This window comes from Temnothorax americanus, unplaced genomic scaffold (genome assembly GCF_048541705.1).
Source record: "Temnothorax americanus isolate GAGA-0224 unplaced genomic scaffold, ASM4854170v1 Scaffold58, whole genome shotgun sequence".
NCBI lineage: Eukaryota > Metazoa > Arthropoda > Insecta > Hymenoptera > Formicidae > Temnothorax > Temnothorax americanus.
The window spans coordinates 249965-267268 of NW_027509730.1; the positions used below are offsets into that span (position 1 = coordinate 249965).

At 40.2% G+C, this 17304-nt stretch overlaps 1 protein-coding gene across 3 annotated transcripts in view; it reads right to left on the reverse strand.

The window, feature by feature from the left end:
• Positions 1-17304, reverse strand: part of Sema1a (semaphorin 1a) — a 282084-nt gene that overhangs the window by 249953 nt on the left and 14827 nt on the right. The gene's annotated exons all lie outside the window — the stretch shown is intronic.

Consider the following 17304-nt stretch of genomic DNA (forward strand, 5'->3'; position numbering starts at 1 on the left):
TCCCCTTAATAAATATAATTCTTAAATTTTTTTTAGAATAAATACAATTTTATTTATTCTAAAATTTTAAAATTATATTTATTAATGCCATAAGATAAAACTTATTAGGTACTCTTTCTCAATAGCTTTTAAATATATTCTGCAACAGGATGTAAATACGCAGATATTATAAAAAAACTAAATTTATTAAAAATTGAATTAATATTCGATCTATATATGGAGGAGTAAAAACCATAGTGGTGTAAGTCAAATTTTTAAAAATATTTTCTCGTGTGCATAGATGCAATCTGTACAATATATAAATTGCATCTATGCACACCATATATAAAATTATAAAAGAATTACATATAAAATACGAATTTTTGACATAACTGTGGGAACATGCGCAACATAAAAACTGCATTATATCTCGTACAAACGCACGTTTTGCGAGGAGTAAAGATTTCATTCGTCATGATCGCTTTCCGCAGAAAGAGCAGCGTCCAACCGCATCATCAGTATCAACAGCGCGTGCACTTTGCCGGTTGACGTCTTGCGCTAGCAAGCATCCGTATAAGAAAGTAACAGCCGGCATACGAACCGCGACTGAAGAAAAACGCCATCGCGTTCGTCGCGACGAGGAAGAGAGAGTGGCGACCGACAGTCTGCGAAGCCACCGGTAAGCCGATATAAGCAGAGTCAATTTCCAGCGAGTGTTCGAGCGGCAGGAAAGGATTTTCCTTGCGCGACGACGAAAAGGCAATATTCCGCTTCAGGACCGTACGATCGCGTCGGGGTTGGGGGGGACAAGTTACGTCGGTAGGTGGATAGATATAGGTAGGTAGAAGATCGCGAGGTTGATGTGAACGATGACGGGGAACGGGGAGAGAGACAAACGCGGCGAGGCGGCACAGAGAGCACTACCTTTGTTCTCCGGGACTTATTTAGATACTTTTCAATAAAGTTACTTGGCACCCGCCGCGTCTCACCGCCATCAAAACTTATTCGCCATCGGAGAAAACGACGGCCGCCCTCCGAGTATAACGAGCAGCGATCGTTCTCGCGCGAGATCCCGCCGCTATCGGCGCTCTCTTCTCTCTCGTCGGGAAATATTTTTCGAAAACGGCGCGGAAAAGCTCGATGGTGGATCGTTGGTGCGAACGAGCGAACAGAGGCGCGATTTCGTATTCCGCCAGTATTCAGAAGGCAGAATGCGGCGCGTGACTCCGGCGAGAGAACGAGCGCGGCGTCGCGTCGTGTGCGGTTTCTCAAACAACGGCGCGGCTATGCTGAATATTTAAAGATTTAATCCTGCACGGCGGAAGTCCCGCGAGTGGCACCTGAGTTTCCAATAGACGCGAACAAAACTCCGCGACTCGACGTCTGCGAGAAGGCGTTCGACGTCGTGCCGACGATATATAAAAAAGCATCGAGTCATGAATTTCGTGAATTCCAAGGAATCAGTATTATCTATATATTAACATTACCTTCGAGGTACACAGTCGCTAATTAACCTCTTGACTACCGCGATGACGCAAATTCTCGTCATTTTAGACTTCGCGTTCAGTGATGCAAAAATGCATTTTCTCGTCATGAAATATTTTATTATATTAGAGCCGCTAGATAATTTTATCACTGAAGTAATATGTAACATAAGACTGTGCTGAATATGATTCTTTAGTCCAATTTGCAAAATGTTGCCTCAGAAAAAAGATTAGCTATCAAAAAGATGAAAATTTTTGAATATTTTCGTTTTTATTATATTTTATTATTATATTAAATTTTACAATAAATTAATGTCATGTCTCGCGAGGTGATTGGGGTCATATAACAAGACTATATAATAACTATAATATGGTGATTTATTATAAAGCGAGCTAGCCCTGCTTACAATGTGTGCCGTGCCAGAAAGTTACACGAGAGCATCGGCCGTGAACTGCCTCTGCTCTCGTGTTCCCACTCTAGCGATATCGCGGCAAGGGGGAGAGATCACGGAAGAATCATCCCCGAATCACATGACCACAAAGCCAGCAATGTATGAGCACCGTAAATACACCACAATTAATAACTGAAATAAGGTACGTTTATAGGAGTTTTTGGGTGTGCTAAACATGATTTTAAATTCATATTAAAAAAAAAAGTAGGGGAGACCGGGGCAAACTCGACACAATTTTTTCAAAGGCTATTTTCAATATTTATTTAAAATTTTCGAGCAAATTTTTTTTAATGGTACACATTTAAAGAGTATTCCTTCAGGTGCAAAATTTCTTAAAAAAGTTTTGCTGTACGTCGCTTAGTTTTGCTCCCAGAAAAGGAAAAGTGACGCGAAGATAAATTTTCAAATTGAAAAATGACGGGGCAAACTCGATACTTTGCCTGATCGACACAATTTGATCTGGAACTTATTTTTTATTGTCTGAAACTAAACATACATTGTTTATCGTGTATTCAGGAAATACAAAAATTCGAAATTAAGTAAAACAATCATTGGAAATAATAAGAACAAAAATTGTTAAACATTCAATTATTTTCATCTAAACTCATGTCTGAACAACAATTTATGCAAGTAAATTCGCGATTAGACGTGCGCACATATTTGTAATGGGCCATATAGCTGTATGACAAGCATCGTTTGTTATTGGGAGCCGATAAAACGGCGTGGTGTCAACTTTGCCCTGAACGTCGTTTTTCACTTTTGTCACTCCAAAAATATAAAAATTTTGAAAATATGCAAAAACTATTATCGGATTCGTATAGAATATCAAATTTTCCATCAAAATCACTTACCGGTAGATTCGCAATAGTAAAGCTCGATGAAAGATTAGAAATTTTCAAGAAATCAGAAAAATTACTTTTTACCGTCAAAAACGCTTATGTCGCGCTAAAAATCACGCCATAACTCACGTCTGTAAAGTTGGCCCTCCTTTTTCAAAATTCGGAAGAATTTATTAGAGTTCTGCATTCCCCAGCAAGAGTTCTAGAGTTCTCTATAGATTTTAGAGAAAGATCCGTTATTTAAAATAACGAAAACACCATTTAAAAAATGGGGACGCTAACTTCACGGCGCCCCCATCTTTGAAAAAATGAATTTTTTATAGTAGTTCCGGATAGATTTCGATGAGTTCTAGAGTTCCCTATAAATTTTAAAAAGAGTTCCGTTGAAATAAGCCCAAAAATCGATGTCAAAGTTGAACAAAAAATTTTCCCATTTTTTTAAAATCTATTTTTTATGGTAAATTCAGAAAGATTTCGAAGAGTTCTAGATTTCCCTATAGGTTTTATAGCGCTACGATCAATATTTCAAAAGTTACAGCCCTTTAAAGTGCCATATCTCAAAAAATTTTTAAGTCCCAAGGGGTAAATTTTTTTCGGAAATTGGCAGTTCTCGCAGGAGTTCTGGTCGCCCCCCCCCCCCCAGAGTTCTATCAAAAACTATTACGGTCCGAAACGCTCCGACCAATATTTAAAAAGTTGCAGCTCTTCAAAGTGCCACCTCTAAAATTAAAAAATTATTTGACGAGAGTTCTGACGGAAGTTCTAGTCGCCCCCCGTAGAGTTCTATCGAAAACTGTTATGGCCCGAAGCGCTTCGACCAATATTTCAAAAGTTACAGCCCTTCAAAGTGCCACCCCAAAAATTAAAAAATTATTTGACGAGAGTTCTGACGGAAGTTCTAGTCGCCCCCCGTAGAGTTCTATCGAAAACTGTTATGGCCCGAAGCGCTTCGACCAATATTTCAAAAGTTACAGCCCTTCAAAGAAACTTAGAAAAATTTCCGAGATGTGGCACTTTAAAGGGCTGTAACTTCTGAAATATTGGTCGTAGCGCTATAAAACCTATAGAGAACTCTAGAACTCATCAAAATCTTTCTGAATCTACCATAAAAAATTGATTTTTTTTTAATGGGGAAATTTTTTGTTCAACTTTGACATCAATTTTTAGGCTTATTTCAACGGAACTCTTTCTAAAACCTATAAAGAACTCTAAAACTCATCGAAATCTATCCGAAACTACCATAAAAAATTCATTTTTTCAAAAATGGGGGCACCGAAAAATTAGCCCAATTTTTAAAATGGTGTTTTCGTCACTTTAAATGACGGAACTCTCTTTAAAAACTATAAAAAACTCTAGAACTCTTGCTGGAAAATCTAGAACTCTAATAAATTTTTCCAAATTTTGAAAAAAAAGGGCCAACTTCACAGACATCCATAACTCAGAATATCACCAAATTCCGTTGATAATACTGGCACATAAAGACGCATTTACAGTAGGAAAGACAGTTTCTACGATAGATTTAAATTGGCAAAAAGCCTAGTGTCAAGTTTGCCCCGGTCTCCCCTATTCAAATAGTTTTATAATAAAAATTGTTATAAAAATTTATGAAAAAAATTTTATTTGACTTGAAATTCGGCATCAGCACCATACAAAATCCCTCTATATAAACATTCATTAATTTTCGAGAACTTTTTGTTTTTGGTATTTTAGAACTACTCGAGGAAAATATGGTGTGGCACTCAAAGGGTTAAGGAAGCATGCCTACAAGCGTTAAGAAAACATGTATTTCAGCGATTTTTTGTGGAAAAAAACTTTATTTAATAAATGTTTTCTTGCTAAAAAAAAATACATTTTTTTAAAATAGGAAGAATTTTTTAATAAAAAAGTAATAAATAAAGAATATAAAAGATGAAGTTAATCTTCCGTAAACACTTTTTTAGAGACGTTTTGTGACCTCTAAGAAAGTGTTAACGGAAGATTGACTATCTTTTAAATTCCTCTTTATTTTTTGATAAAAAAATTCTTACTATTTCTAAAAAATGTTTTTTTTTTTTTAAATAAAAAAACATTCATCGAAATAAAGTTTACAATCTTTTCCACACAAAAAAATTTCAGAAATGCACGTTTTCTTAACGCTTCCAAAGAGGTGTACCCTCTTAAACTCACACAGCCACAAACATCGATACAGGCATTATAAAATTCTTTCAATTAAAATTAAGAAATTTTTAATTTCGTCCAATACTCTCCCTCCATTAAACATATATGCATTTCACGACAGATCCCAGTTAATATTCAAAAGTGAGAGAAAACTTGTGTAGCCACTCCAACGGATTAGCTCTCGCAGATAAACGTACGGAAATTGTATGGAACATTGAGGGGAGCAACGGACTTATGTTTATTCGACGCGATGTGTTATGAACGGACGGTAATAAGCTGCGCGCGGACGAGCAACTCGTCTGTGTTTTGTAACAAAACGCGTACGCCGCAAATTCCAAAGTTCGCTGATAAAAACATGTTTATTCGCATCTCTGATTTTAAGCATTGCATCGCGCGACATCTTGACCGTTGTCGTTGTCGATCACACATTCGTACAAACGTGTATTTTGTTACATTGCTTTAACATCGGCGCGGCAGCCGACACACGTTGTAACTACGGCACAAATCGTCCTACGCTAAAAATGTAAGCTCTTAATCCCCGTATTAGTCTACAAATGGAGACATATTTATATATACATCGGCCGAGCTATTTTTCCAGCAAAATATTTATAGCAATATGCAAATACCGAGTCACGCATAATATTTTCCACGGCTTAATGAATAGATACGCGTGAGAACATTAATCAAAGAAAATGCATATCGCGTAACAAGCGCGAACGCTTCACAAGAGGAAAGATCCCTCTTAATGAAATTTAATTTATCGTTGAAAATCACCTTAAAGTGAGAATAATTAAAGCGTAATGCGCTCTCATCGAAAACGCTTTGTCTTGCGAGTAATTTGTCTTCCGAAGATATATACATATATAAAAAAAAAGACTATGTCTATTACACGAAATATCTTAATGACAAATTATATCTCAAAAACAATTAATGACCAGTGTCTTCCTCGTCGCTAAAGTTTCAATGCTAAAAATTAAATTTCGTGCGTCACAATAGCGTATTTCGTAAAAGTTATAATAGAAATTAATCGACAAAAATTTTAATTTTTAGTGCTTTCGATGTTTGCACTAATAGTTAAGCTTCAAAATCAAGATGAGATGATAAATTTCACATGACTGCATGCCGCTCGCTAAAGGTGAGTTTACACACACAATGATTAGTGGCGCCAATCGACTAACGCCAGTAAAAATGCAAGTGTAAACACTTGATACAAACTGGCGCTAGTAATGTGGCGTTTACCGGCGGTTATTGGCCAAAGCATATAACCTCAAAATTTGAGGTTATATGCTTGCTGTCGTTTACTGTGTGTTTAATAAATGTTAAATATTTTCCATATTATACATCAATCACTGTGTACACTTGTGCAGAGTTTGCCAGTCGGTTTCTGGCGCCAATGAATGCCAGTCAGTTGGCGCCACTATTGATTGCGTGCTGTGTAAACTCACCTTAACATTGTTCATATTTTATTCCGCCTAATCATACGATGATTTATGTTTTTCAATAAAATTCCAAGTGCCCCGTAATCCATAGATGCAGTAACTGAGCGCATATTATTTATAAAGCATTTTATCACTGTGCCGCAATGACGCTATAAAATAGCACTAGCGCTGCCCCGCCCAGAGAGCATTTTCCGTGAGAGCTCGTTGCAAAAGGAATTGCCGTCGTAGCGTGGGCTCGCGTAAAGCCCCGCTTAATCGCAAAATGGCTCGTCGAAATCTAATCTGTTGTCAAAGATAGTCCCGATATTAGAATATCGGGCGGCACACGGTTCGTGCTCGTGCGCTTCATATTTTTCTCGCGACACGCGGCTGTGCAACGTTAAATATTTAAAAATTCTAATCAGAAAGGCGCGCGTATCTTCCCGTGTTTCCAGTATCGATTAACGCGCGCTCAACGGCGGTCGACAGAAGAGAGAGAAAGGAATAATGGCGTCGCATAATCGTTTCGGTTTTCAGCCGCGATGAAAATTCGAGCGCCTTCCCCTACAGCCATGATGAAAGAAGCAAAACGAAGAACAAGGGGGTATATAAGCGAAAAAGGAATGCGGCAACACATTTGCACCGAGTTACAGATTCGATGCGTCGCATTCTAACGCGAATCCACAATACTGTTGCGGCACGCAACTCGGAAATAACCCTCCGCGATTTTTCAGCTTCCGTGGACATCTCAATCTATATGGAAATAGTATTGTTATTTAGTTTTTACCCTCTTTCATTTACCTACATCACGGCATGCGAGCCTGCACCGACCGTCGCTGTTTATCTGTTATCATTTATCCGTGCATCAGCAGCTAACAGCGCATTATCATACGGCTCGTTTTATCAAGCCTCATAATGAGGTTCGTGTAAATGTGGTTAATACTATCAACGTCGACACCAGAAAAAAGAAAATTCCAGAGGAATAAACGCGCAACATTGCCTCAAATTCGTCACGTTTGTTTTTTCTCGAAAAAATCCTTGCAAGGATTGTAACCTTGTAAGGATAAAAAAAAATATCTCACTTTTTCGCAAAATTCTTTTATATAAAAAATTGTAAGCAAATTTAAATTTACAAGCTAATAGCTTTTATATTGTGTGCCATGCACATTTCCCTTAAAACTTCAATCTGCCAGCTGCAATGCGCAGATATGCACTTTCCTCCGCAGCGTGTCGACGAGAATTCGATTAATATTTACAGTTTGCACGATACGTATGCGTGTAGCCTTTACGGTATGACAGCTAGGCTAAAATAACTCACTGTTCGTCGTTTGATATTGGAGAAAATTCCGCGTGGTATACTTCAGAAAAGTGCATTTCGATGTTTTTCGTATCCCAGTAAGACATCCCTCACGTAACGCCGGGCGGTCGCTCGCAGTCTCGTAAAGATACATCCTCGGGACTTGTAACGCTGGCCTTATTTGCCTACATTTACATCCGAGTTAAGGGTAACGACTATACGCCGCACTATGCCATGGTACCGCCATAGGATCAAAGACTCGCTCTCGTTACGCCTCCTCGTTTCAATCGTTTAAGCTGCCGGGTATAATTTAAAAAAATTTATGACGCGCTCTGAATCCGTTTTGATAAATTTTAACCTAAAAAAAAAAAGACATTTCCATCTAGTAAGAAGATTTGCTTTGATATTCATATCTTTACTAGCACGCTCAGTCTGTATATATATAAACCAATAAAAGCATTATTACTACAAATTTTGATTTTCAACATTATATAAAAAGATCAAGTAAGAAATGTATACGATACTAATATTAATAATTATTTAATATTAATTATAAATATATATATAAATATAATCGCTAATTGTTTTAATTTTTAATGTTCCTTTCATGACACCAAAGTCTTAAGAATTAACTGATTTTTTGGTACAAGAAAGTTAAAATGCATATCTTTACGCCAGAAAAAAATTAAACCACATTACCGAACATATAAAGAAGAATTATGACTTTGAAAATTCGATATTTATATGTGACGTTATCGAAAAAGTCTATTTTCCATATTTCAATGTAATAATTTGTTTATCAAATATCTTAAGATATTAAATATTAACTGCGCTACATATTCGCTAAACTCTATATTTTCGATAGTGCCGATAAAAATACAGAGTCACCGAATATTTAAACAAAATATTTATGTTACAAGTTGATTTGAAATGTGGTTTATAGATGAATATTTTCAATGGCGACTTTCAAGGAATTATTTGGCAACGCTGTGCGCTCATGTCACACTTCAGTTCATCACGTACGGTTTATTATCAACTATTTATTATGTTTAAAAAAAAAATAATCCAAAAAAATTGTCCTTTATTTTTGCTCACATTACTCCTCACTTTATGTTTTTTATTATCACTCATTAAAGAAAATGTCACAATATTCTTTGATTAATGAAATTGACACTTACATTGACATTTTTGTTATCAACTTCATATTTTACAATCGGCGCCCTGAAAAGCGCAGCGTTGCCATATTGTTCTGACAGTAAAATTTACCGAAAAATGAAAAATTTCTAAATACACATAATATTTTCACTTTTTTCTTATAATTAAACATAATAATCAATTATAACTTGATTTTATATAAGTTTAATGCAATATACAAGAGTTTGCTGAGGCCCTGCTTAAGCGCCTACAAAATACGCTCCTCCGTATAAGAAATGCCTTAAAAAAAATCAAGAGTAATTTCGTATCTACATTGTGTAAAATATCGTATGACTAAAAGTATGAAGACTAGGTCAAATTTAAGAGTCCCTCGGTGAACGATATACAAACTTTTTCCGTCTAATATATCCTGTGAAGGATGAGACGTCTCGACGACGCCGAGACGCCCACGGAACCCACGCGACAACGCAATGCGCGCTCATATATATGCACGTGGCGTTTAGGTGTATCGCCGTTCAGCGTGCAAATATAGATGCGTCTGGAGAGAGAGCAATAACACTGAATGCGGTGCATACTTGAATGCATCGATGCTAACATAATAAGCGGACATATCTGCCAAGCGTATGCCGCTATGCGTCAACTATTAGGGTCATTTTATGCGATACGATGCAACACGCAGCCTCCTTTACGATCTGTCTAAAGAAGGAAATAGAATTATACATCCGTCATATATATCACGTATGCCATGCAAAGCAATGAAGCAAGAGAGCTGGATCCGTACGGTATGCGCCATAATTTGTAATTAAGTGATTCTATAAGTTCACATACGTTTAGTTGCGATTGTCAAGTAAAAGGCGTGTGCGCATTTCAGACGCTCTCTTCGTCCATCGAGCAACGTGTTTGTTACGATAACGTTTAAAAATTTGTTTAGCGAATATATTTGTTCGGATTGATTCACCTCCGGTATGATAATCGCCAAGAGCGAGCCGCGTAAATTCGCCTTAACGGCTGCTCTATGCACCCACGTTCTCATTTAGCGGTCGGTCCCGCAGTGTGCTTATGCTTATAGCGCATAGCGACGCGGCAGCCGAGCTATTCCATGCTGGCCTAGGCGCTGGCTAAGCACTTCTGTACATACCGAATACATCAGCGGGGAAGGATACCCCGTATAACGCACCCCCGGAGAGAACGGCGGCATCGGGTGTGGGTAGAAGGAGCGAAATATTCGGGAAACAGATATCGGACAGAAACGGCGATGTGCAGTAGGTAGTCGACAATGGCGCGCGAGCGCGTGCGCACGTATCGAATGGCAGAAAAAAAGGGGGCAGACACGTCGGCGGAATGCTTAAATCGCGGGGAGATGGCTCGCGAGAGCAAAAAGCCGAAATGATTGATGCATCAGAGACCGCGGATGTCTGTCGAGATATTTCTCTCCTCTCTTTTTTTTCTTCTTTTTTACACGACGCAAGGTTCTTCTGGATTTTTTAAAACCCGACGATCTCAACGAAATTTTTATTCGCGCGGATAAACCTCAGTGATTCCCTTCGATGTAGACACTTCTTAGTGTTAAGCATTTTTTTGAATATCAAGCATTTTTTATCTCATCGTATTTACATGATATAATGTTTATACTCTTACTCCGAAGCCGATTTACTTTTACGACGTATTGCGGTATAAAAGAGAACAGAATGAAATTTCTTTTTATTGGAGCATTTAGTATGTAATTTAACAGAGACACGTGCAATATTCCAGGAAGCATACTCCGCCTGGAGGTTTCTGCACACAGCGAATCATTGGTGCAGCCGCGGAATACTAAGCCATATACAAAAGAGAATGGGAGGCGGCATTCGTGTGAGCGCGAGGCTGGAATTGCACATCGCGTTTGAAATCACCGCGAGAACCGAGTGAATGAAAGAGAAACCAAACGAAAGCGAATCAAATAGAAAGCATGAATTCTAGCGTAAGAAAAAAATGCGCGCCCATAAATATCATTTCAATCTGCAATAATTAAAATTTTTAATATTCATAAAATCTCGCGATATTACGTTTAATTTTATCTATTTTTACTTTTCCATATTAATTTCCAAGGTATATTCGATTGAAGAAAGATTTATTTACATAAATACAATCACGAATAATTATATGTCGGTAAAATCGATCAGGAGTAAAACCGAGCAGCAATTTTTTTCATCATGTTTCGATCCTTTTGATACTTTCCATCTCTATAATTGCATATGACGTACGTATGTACATCGCTGTGCGTATCAAGCCCGGTGTAACTTTTTACCCCCAGATTCTCACAACAAAGACGGGATGAAAGAAGAGCGACATCGCGACACGAGTGTAAGGGCGAAGGAGGTAGGATACAGACCTGGGTTCGATGTGTTCGTAAACGTCATAGGCAGCATGCATCCGGAAGCGATAAATATGCCGTCACAGGGCACACACGCGTACACGCGCTTCTTTGGTCGCGATGGCGGCGTTCGACGCGACGTGTGCTCCTCTCGCATAAAGGGTAGGGCAGAGATAATTACGGCGCAAGGGGGATCTCCCGCGGAAGAAGAGAATATATATGCGCGTATGTGCAAGAGGGAGGAGGACCGTTCTATTGGAAATGCGCACGTCGCTGTTGCAACGTTTCATCCTCGCACGAATCGCCGGATGTCAGGACTCTATAAACGCGACGCCGACGGCGAGACTGCGCGACAGCCGAAGAACCGCGGGAAATTTCCCGAGACACGAACGAATTTTACAATAGAACAGGATTAACGTGCATATTATAGGATTTTCTGACAATGGCCGGACTAAAGAAGAGCCAAATGTCTCGCAATTTACATAAGTATATATATTTTCAAGTCCTCGTTGGATCCAAAAATCGGAAAATTAGAAGCGTATTGCTTAATTTATTTAAGTGGAAAATTAATATAAACGAATTAAAATTGTTCCATTTTACGAAATAAATCAACCTCGGAGTAATACTGACTGAATTGCATGCAAAAAATCTCGACGTTCACTATATTCGAGTTTATCCGACTATAAACACGGCGGATTTTGGGCCGCGCGTGATTATGGCGACCTCCTTCACCTTCGCCGCGACGAACGAAGAGAGATGCAGATAAGTGCGAAGGGTTAATTACCGAACGTCCGAGAGCGGTCAAGCAGGTCGCTCTCTCGGCCAATTCCGCAACCGCGTGGCGCACATCGCCGTCGTCGTTAATTCCACAACGGAATTAACGGAATCGTCGGAAGGGAGGAAACGGAATAATCTCGGCAATGGCGGCAACGTGCGCCACGCGAGATAAAGACCGGATCCTTTCTCGTCAGCAGCAAATACGGCGAGGAACCCTCTACGGTGATTAAGCCCTGTCCGAAAGTACAACGGCGAGAGCCCGTCGGGCTGTTTCGTCAGGGGTAGTAGGCAGGCAGACGAGGGAGCGAGGGGGGAAGGAAGGCGGGGGAGAATTGGTGGAAGAGGGCAGAAACCCCGGGAATGGGGAAAACCGAAATATCGACAAGATAGCCGCCGCCACCACCGCCACCGTTCCCCCGACGTGTGTATAAATGGTGGAAATGCGTGCTACCTTCTCCCCCCCTCCCCGCTCCCCTCGTCCCATCCACGCCATTCTCTTGCCCCTGGCTATTCTTCCATCTTTCTCTCTCTCTCTCTCTTCTTTTCTCCCGTCTCTTCTATCTTTTCTCGCTTCACCTACACTTCTTCAACCCTGCTGCCATTCTCTCAGAAAGACACGGCCATTTCCACCGGCGCGTTTCCATATTCTCACTCGATTGTCCCTGCCGCGGCTGTCGATATTCGTGCTTCGTTTTTCACGATACATAAACACGTTAATATCGAATCTTGTAATTTCTGAATTGAGATTGTTTTATTTCCACGCCGACTCAACGTGGATCGAAAAAATTATTGATAATTGTGTTAATCTTGGTTCCACATGTACGTCATTTCACCCCATCCCTCGAGTTTCGCTTATTTTCACGCTGGTTTAATACAGTTAGAAGAAATTGTTTGCTAACTGCATTAATTGCGCTTTTCTACGTGCTGCCTCCCTCACTTTGTTACATGCTAACATCGGTAATTTACGATGAGGAACAGGAAGCACCAGGGAGCTTATTTAAATGATATTGGATCGTAAAAATTTTGCATTGCGCACCGACGTGCGCAAATTGTGCATGGAAATATGAATACCTACGGCGTCATCCTTGCGCGGCGATCTCTCCTCCCTATGTGAAAGACACGGTCTCTCTCCGGCTATCGTCTTTCCCTACGTTCTCTTCCCAACGACCCTTCCAATGTTCCAGGCACTCTTTATCGATTTTTGAATTCACCCGCATGGAATATCCTATAAACGGGTACATGGTATAATCCACGACCGGAGCTCAAACACCGTGAATAATATCTTAATGCTCGGACATCTTCCGCGGAGCATGTTCGAAAATGCCTTTTATGATCTCATATAAGGTGTATGTTAGAACCGTTACATGAAAATAGCTAAACCACTGCGATCCAATTTCGCGAGTTTCCTTTTTTCGTCTGTCTAATAAAAAAAAATGGCAAATAATTATTGAACAGTTACAACGCATATGTATTGAAAGAGCTTTAAATCGTATTGTGATTAACGTCGAACTAAAAACTTAATCAATTCCTTTAAAAAGTCAAGCTTCTCTTTTATTATATGCTGAAAAAGATTTTCCTCAGAGTTTGGCAAGGGAACAAACGAAAAACCGATTTTCACCGTTTCGAAAATCGCCCCCCCGGCATGTAGCGAATGCGCTACTTTCCTTCCGCTACGATATCCTTTATTTCTCGTTTGCTTCCTTGCTTCGCTCCCAATATTTCGCTCGAGTGTGCCCTCCCGATATTCCCGGCGCCCTTTATCGATTTTCGAGCGCTCGCCTTGCTCTATCTTCGCTACCGCCTCGCTTTTATCGATTTTCGTGTTTACGTGCGCGACGCGCCGCGAACTGTAAATCCGCGTGTATCATGATCCACGATCTAAGAACACGATAAATCTTATTACGTGTTCCGGGACTTCGTTTCTGTCTTTTATCGCGCCGTAGTAGCGTGCACTTTCCGCCTCGCGTCGAGGGCCTTGGCCCATCCAAGAATGCTTTTGTGTATCATTGTTGTGTGCGAAGATCGTATCGCGCTCGCTTTTATTTTCCCATTTTCTTCTTCATCTTTGCAATCGCCACTTCACCAAACACCGAAACGGTTTTCCCCCCGAGATAGCGATTTTAAACTCTATTCTCGTAGTAAATTCGGTGATGATAAATGTGGATTTCCTTTCTTTTTGGAATTATGATCATATTATTCTATGAGAATATAAAACTAATTAAATAATAGTCCGACAACTAATTAAATTAGAACATCTCTTGATAATTCTATATATATTCTGAGACACGTAAATATGAATATGAATATAAAAATACTTTTATTAAAACTGAAATAAAATCAATAGTTTTTTTACTTTTAGAATATAGCTGCGCTTATCAGACTAATTCTATTCGCTTTTATCTTGCAATTAATTTTTCCGGGTTGTCTTAACAATATTTCTCTCAACGACTTTATCGATTTTAACATTTACCTAGAATGCTGGAAATTCATCGTAGGCCCGTGATCCAACATGGCGCCACGCGATAAATCATGCTACACGCGATTTTTTATTTCTATCTTTATCGCGTGCCAATTCCTTGTGCAGCCGCCGTTGCTTTGTAAATCATCACTCGGTTTGCGCGCCCCTATCCATATTCGCGCGGACTCGCTCTTATTCTGATATATCTCTTTTCTCCTCCATTAAATACCTTTACATCAAACCGCGATCGAACTATAAATCTTCTCAAGCTAATTTAATCAAGCATCATTAACGATTGAGATATACATATTCGTCATTAGAGCGTTATTCATTATAATTTTTATAATAAAACTACTTTCACGACATTGTTAATTGCATGTAATTTTCATTTTCGTTATTTAATTTTGTTTTACTTCCTCTTGTTTTACTTCCTCTTTCTTATCCATTCCCAATTCATTCGTCCATTTTATTGTTGTACGCACTTATATTAATCCTTCGTCAGCAAGCATTTTTTTAATAACGCCGTCAGCAAACTGGGGCTTTTAAGTCCACCCTGTTATTTTTATGTTCTAGGCTTTCAAAAGAATCAAAAAAATTCTGAGTTACTCGTCAACATCTCTACTACAATATCCAATAGGTTTTAATTTGTTTAATCCAATAAATATTATATTGCTTATATACAAAGCGAAATTTGAAAACAATTGGGAAAAAAATAGAAATTTGTTTAAAAATGTATAACTTTGCAACAAATGAATATAAAGAAAAATGATTGCAGGGTTTTGTACTTCTATGTACAAGACCTTTCAAAAGAATGTGGTCTCATTTGGGTTGATTCCAAAAAGTATAATTATTTTATCAAATAAAATAATATTCTTTGTCTCTACATTTTGCAAACCTTCGGTATTCATCAATAGAGATATAGTTCGGAAAAAAGCATAAATCGGGGAGCACATTGGTCCATACACATGTGCATAAGGAAATAATCAGTTCTCTTATGCTTACGCATTATGCGTTGTGCAGAAGTGTGTGCTCCCCGCTTAACTCCTCTCCCCCCCCCCCATCTATTCGTCGTTTACATTATGAGCAATACCGATTGGATCGCGACACACGCCATTCCCAAGCCACACACCCTGCCTACATCGTAGGTTTTTCGTCATTCGATCTAGAACGGGACGGACGGGATCCCTTCATAGATCACGCGAGATTCTTTATCCGTCCGAGTATTTACCCGCCACGCTGGAAATCCATACGCATCGCGATCCACGATGTTGGCGGCGCGATAAATCGTCGCGCCGCACCGCATACTTTTTGTTTCTGTCGCCCTCGTCGAGTGCGCTCTCTCCTCGGTTCTCTCTTTTCCTTCCTCGGGAGGGAAACCAGCGGTGATGGTGCAGCGCCTCCGATGCTTTGTAAATCGTCGTCTGTTTGCAGCGCGTCGCTCTCCCGCCTCGTTCCGCCCCCGCGCCGGTCCTTTGCATTCTCTTGCCTTCGGCCTCGGCTCCGCGCCCGCCCGCCGCGCCGCCGCTCCGCGTTCCCTTTCTCTCCGTGCAAAGTTCCGCGGTCGTAACTTCGTTCGTAGCGAGGAAGCAAATGTTATTTACGAGCAAAGTCGTCGTCATCCCAGTCGTCGGTCTTGCGGGCCTTGCCGTCGTCGCCGTCGTCGCCGTCGTCGACGTCGTACTCGTCGTAGACGGGCGGGATCCTCCTCCGTAGGATATTCCGATTGCAATTCCCTCTGTTCCAATCAAACTCCTATTTTCCGCGGAGGCTCTTGGCATGCGACGATAATGGTAGCAGGGTGAGACGCGGAAAGGGAATGAATCGGAGAATCGAGCCGAGCTAATGGACGAGGACGGAAACGGCGCGACTATCGCGCAATATTTTTGTCTCTACACACGATTCGCTTTTTTCACACGACTTTTTTCTCTTTCTACGTACGTTGCGGCCATCGCGAGAGAAGAAAAGGGGTGAAAAATCCTGCTTTTTTTTTAAAGCTGCGAGACATCAGCATGTCCCAACGTGAGTGATGAACTCGAAACCGAGGAATGAAAAGTGCGAGGGGAATGTTCTCCCGCGTGACGTAAACTGCGAAAAAGTTAGCGCGAGTTTTCGGCAGCGAGAATTAGTTTATACTCGCGAGCGGTAATAAATTGTTGGACTCGGGGAAATAAAATCAAAGCACCGCGCATCAGCACGGCGGTAAGTCACGAGTCGCGCATTTGAAATCGAATCACGCTATCCGCGACGCGATCGATCGGCCGTTGTAGTATCTGGAAGTAAAATTCCGAGTTCTTTAAATCAGTCAATTTTATTGCTCCGCTGCTGCCGGCGCTCTTTATCGAACTTCGACCCTCATAGGCCCGTTGAAACATCCGCATTGCGGTTACGTGGGCTTTTCCAGCGCTTTTTCACCGTCCGGCACCCACTAAAGTCGCGCGGCGCAAAAAGTGAACCCTTTAAATCTCAATGCTTTATACATCGATCTGAATGGCCTGCGTCTCGTAGAGTTTCCAAGCTTTTAGTTTGATTGAAAATGACCGGCATCCGCGAAAAGTGCGAAAATGTGATCTGGCCAAAATAATATGAGAACGCTTTTAAAAAGAGAACTGTCAAATTTATATTATTTTTCTAAACTTCAAATTTCATTTTAGTGAGGTATACGAAACGCAAGAGAAACTTCCGTCTCGTGAGACGCGGCTGCTTTTCACAAGAGCATGATCGCGCCGTGTTCGTGACATATTATTAATCACGCAAATGAAGTATACGCATTGCGGTCAGACACGCTTTTTAATCCTCGTACGAGGGCACGCGCTTTAACACATTGGTGTACAGTCCGCCACACCGCAACCAGTAAACATCAAACTTGTGTGCTTATAACTACTAGTGGGTGTGTGTGTTGTCCTATGTATGTACATAATGTGACTAAAACAAAACG